Source organism: Sturnira hondurensis, unplaced genomic scaffold (assembly GCF_014824575.4).
Source record: "Sturnira hondurensis isolate 20B ecotype Veracruz unplaced genomic scaffold, ASM1482457v3 Scaffold0023357, whole genome shotgun sequence".
In the NCBI taxonomy this organism is placed as follows: Eukaryota; Metazoa; Chordata; class Mammalia; order Chiroptera; family Phyllostomidae; genus Sturnira; species Sturnira hondurensis.
Window position 1 is genome coordinate 1,009,251 of NW_028095988.1, and position 4,869 is coordinate 1,014,119.

The window sequence follows — 4,869 nt, forward strand, 5'->3', positions numbered from 1 at the left end:
GTTCCTCAAAAAATTAAAAATAGAGTTGCCATACAACCCAGTAATCCTACTTCTGGGTATATATCCAAAGGAAATGAAAACAGGATATCAAAAAGATAGCTACACTCCCATGTTCAAAGCAGCATTATTTACAACAGCCAAAGCCTAGAAACAAACCAGTGTCCATCAATGGAGGAATGAACAAAGATGTGAGATACACACACACACACACACACACACACACACAATGGAGTACTATCAGCCATGATAAAGAAGAAAATCTTGCCATTTGGGACAACATGGATGGACATTGCAGGCATCATGCTAAGAGAGATAAGTCAGACCGAGAAAGACAAATATCTCATGGTATCACTCAGACCTGGAATCTTAAAAAAAAAGAAGTTAGACTCATAGACAGTAGAAAACTAGTTGCATTTGCTAGGGGATGGGGGAGGGGAATTAGGGAGAGGTTGACAAAAGCGTACAAACTTTCAACCCTGAGGTCTGAAGGTCTACTGTGAACACGGTGTTGTATACTTAGAATTTACTAAGAGAGTAGTAGAACTTGAATGTTCTTAACATGCATACCAAAATAAATACATGAAGTGATGGATGTGTTCACTAACTAGATGGGAGGAATCCTTTCACAATGCGTACATCCATTACATCACCCTTGTAATGTACACTTTAAGGTTTTACAAGTATATCTCGAAAAGCTGGGGAAGATAAATTAAAGATGGAGACATGCACAACCTAGGCGTGTGCAAGTGGGGAGCTCAGCAGTGCGCTCTGAGTCAGGCTGCTGGATCCCTGCTGTCCTCCGGGCTGCCCCTCAGCACTCTTTGATCTCTGTGGCCACATTCTCAGGCAGAGTCCCCCGGTGGTGGCAAGATGTCTGCCAGCAGCTCCCAACTTGCAGCCAAGTGGCTTCATGCCCCTAGAAAACAAAAGCCATCTCCTTAATGACACCAAGCAGAATCTCAGGGGTGATTGGCCTGTCTTGTGTCACGTGACCATGCCCACCCCACCCCCAGCTGCTTTAGTCAGGCATGCTCTTCTCTGACATGCCAGGCCTGTGTCATATGCTCCCATCTGAAGCCTGGAGTGGCAATCTTCCCCCCAGCCCCTGTTATCCCCAAAAGATAATAAATCTTCCCTAGGAAAGCAATGTGGGTGCTGAGAAGGCCAAATCCACAGATCACTAGAGAAAAGCAGGGTCTCCGGCTTGTTTAAACAGAACCTCATCCTCAAACTGCAGCTCACACAGGCACCCAGTATCTGATGCAGAAGAAAGCTTAAGTTGCTTTGGTTGAGGGAGTGGAGCAGTCCAGGACCCCCATTCACACACTTCTTTCTCTGCAGATCTTAGCTGAGATACTTAAGGACCCATCCAGCTCCCTAGAATCAATGTTCCAATGGCACCTGGGGGATTGTACCACCAATGGCAGCCTGGGATCAGCAATACTATGCCAACCTGCCCTTTCCTGAAGATAGACCCCCTCACTCAGCTTGTCCAACCAGCCTCCTGACAGTTTAATACCTCTTCATCAAAACAACCTCCTCCTCCTCCTCCATGCCTCCATGGTAAGGGAACTCATTCTCCTGATACTCTTTACTCCAGCCTGACTGGGACTATGAGTTTTGCAAGGGCAGAAATGGTGCGTGCTGTCATTGTTGTGTCTCCAAGCCAGTGCAAGAAGGCTCAATAAGTAGTGGATGGATGGGTGGATGAACAAATGAATGGACGGGTGAACAGGACAGATGGATGGATGGATGGATGGACAAATGGATTAATTAAAAATAAATCTTCAAAATGGCACATCTCTTTCCCAAAAACTGAGACCAGGAAAAAACACTTACTGGGCAGAGCTAACACCCTCCTTCAGTGCCACCCAAACATACACAGAAGGTCCTGGCCCTTCTGCCCTCTGACCCACATAGACTTGCTTCTGTCCCACACACCCCATTTCAGGACAGCCCTGTAGACACTGGGGGAGGTAGTGACCCAAACCCCTGGGGTTGCCTCTCTAAGCTGAGGGGTCCAGCTCCTCCAGTTACACTGTATGAAGTGAAGTCTCTACTGTCTGGCTGTTCCTCTGGACACACCGCACCCTATACCTGTTCTTTCCTCAAAGATCTCAGCTGCATGGGCAAAGGATTTGAACAGACACTTCACCAAGGAGGACATACAGAGGATCCAGAGACACATGAAAATATGCTCAGCATCACTAGCCATCAGAGAGACGCAAGTTAAAAGCACAATGAGATACCATTTCTCACCAGTCAGAAAGGCCATCACAAACAAAGCAACAAACAACAAATGTTGGAGAGGTTGTGAGGAAAAGGGGACCCTAGTTCATTGTTGGTGGGATTGCAGACTGGTACAACCACTATGAAAAACAGTATGGAATTTTCTAAGAAAACTAGAAATGGATTTGCCTTTTAACCCGGCAATTCCACTGCTAGGATTATACCCTAAGAACCCTGAAACACTAATCCAAAAGAACCTATGCACCCCAATGTTCATAGCAGCACAATTTACAATAGCCAAGTGCTGAAAGCAACCTAGGTGCCCATCAGTAGATGAATGGATTAAAAAACTATGGTACATTTACACAGTGGAATTCTATGCAGCAGAAAGAAAAAAAGGAGCTCCTACCCTTTGTGACAGCATAAATAGAACTAGAGAGCATTATGCTAAGTGAAATAAGCCAGGCAGTGAAAGACAAATACCATATAATCTCACCTTTAACAGGCACCTAAACAAAAAAACAATCAAACAAGCAAAATATAACCAAAGACACTGAAATAGAGGACAGGCTGAGAGTGTCCAGAGGGGAAAGGGGAGATGGGAGGGAATTTCAGGGGAAAAGGGGAAGGGTTTACAGGATAAAGTATAAAAGACACATGGACAAAAACTGGGAGGGGGGCGGTGAAAATGGGAGGGTGGGGGAGCACTGGAGGTGGGCAGGCTGGGATGGGAATAAAAGACAGAAAACTGTACTTGAACAACAATTAATTTTTTTTTAATCTCAGCTGCAGCATTTAGGGGATTCTGGAGAATACACGGAAGGAGTCAGCAATCACCTTACTCTTTCTTGGCTCTGTGCCTTAAGTTACATGGCCTGGAATGCATTTCTGTGGCTGCACCACCCAGGTGCTAAGCTCTGACCACCATGGGTAGTACTAAGCCATATCTTCTGATCCTGGCCATAAGGCAACTTGGACCCCATACTTTTGGGGTCCAAGTGCTACAATTGCCCTTTATCACTGCCAGTATGACAAGACCATTCACATTCCTGACTTATTTTATGGTCTGTCTGTGGTTTTGGGTCATCTCTAACTTGGCACAGCCATGGGCAGGATATGGTGGCATTTTGCCTGGAGAGACCATAACAAAGGGGAGAAGTGCTCTAGCCTTACCTCTGATGGAGAGGGAAGGGCAGCACAGTGTCCTCGTCATAAGTGCCTGAGTCAGACCCACGCAATCTTCCTCTAAGTGTTTTCTTTCCATACTTACTTCCCGTTATCTTAACTTGAGCCATGGTGCCCTCCTGCCAGAAGTTTCCGAGGGAGCCACTGACAAATGTGTGGAATACAACTGTGTTCTGTGCTTTACAAATGGGAAACCTGAGGTCTGTGGAAAAGGCGTACCTTGACAGGACCTCCCAGAGCAGCAGCAGCCAGGTGGGATGTCCCTTCTGTGAACACAACTGCACCCTGTCACAGGCAGCGCCAGCCGCATGAGCCAGGCAACCTTGGCCAATGCCCTCTCTGGTCTCATTTTACCTCATTGAAAAATGGTGTCCTAGATTTTTGGCCAAGATGAAGACATAGGCAGATACACTTTGCCTCTTTGCACAACCAAAAGATGGACAACAACAAATTTAAAAACAAAAAATAACAAGAACAGCCAGAAAACCGAACCATGTGTAAGTCTGACAACCAATGAGTTAAAGAAGAAACATTCATACAGACCGGTAGGAGGGATGGAGATGGGCAGGCAGGGTGGAGAGAACATGCAGCAAGGCAATGGCTGGCAGACCCCAGCAGGCAAGGTGGCGGCTGGCAGAGCAGACAGTCCCACATTTGCTTGTGGGTAAACCAGCAGGGACGACTGGGGAGTGAGACAGACTGCACAACCTAGGGTTCCAGCACGGGAAAATAAAACCTCAAAACCTCTGACTGAAATAACCTGTGGAGGTTGCAGCAGCAGGAGAAACAAGAAGCTCCCAGCCTCACAGGAGAGTGTGTTGGAGAAACCCACAGGGTCCCAGAATGTACACAAACTCACTCACCTGGGAATCAGCACCAGAATGGCCCAATGTGCTTGTGGGTAGTGGTGAAAGTGACTGAAAGCTGGTTGAGAGCCGAGCAAGCAGCATCATTCCCTCTCTCACCCCTCCTCCACATAGAGTGCTGTAACTCAACAAAGTGGGATGCCCTGTCCTGGCTAATACCCAAGGCTCCTCCCCTTACAACATAACAGGTATGCTGAGACAAAGAAATAAGGCCCAAATGAAAGAACAGATCAAAGCTCCAAAAATACAACTAAGCAATGAAGAGATAGCAAACCTATCGGATGCAGAGTTCAAAACATTGTTAATCAGGATGCTCACAGAAATGGTGGAGTATGTCACAAAATAGAGGAAGAAGTGAAGGTTATGCAAAGTGAAATAAAGAAAACTATACAGGGAACCAACAGTGAAGGAAAGGAAACTGGAACTCAAATCAACGATTTGGAGTGGAAGGAAGAAATAAACATTCAACCAGAACAGATGAAGAAACAAGAATTCAAAAAAATGAGGAGAGGCTTAGGAACCTCTGGGACAACTCTAAACGTTCCAACAACCAAATCATAGGGGTGCCAGAAGGAGAAGAGCAAGAGCG

The 4,869-nt window shown here is 46.2% G+C and overlaps 1 long non-coding RNA gene across 1 annotated transcript; it reads right to left on the reverse strand.

Moving 5' to 3' along the window:
- Positions 1-392: 392 nt before the first annotated feature.
- Positions 393-4,309, reverse strand: LOC118980955 (uncharacterized). The gene is made up of 2 exons (XR_005065237.1): positions 4,278-4,309; positions 393-916 (listed from the first exon to the last, which is right to left on the reverse strand). It is a non-coding gene; the product is annotated as an uncharacterized LOC118980955 (long non-coding RNA).
- Between the last annotated feature and the right edge of the window lie 560 nt (positions 4,310-4,869).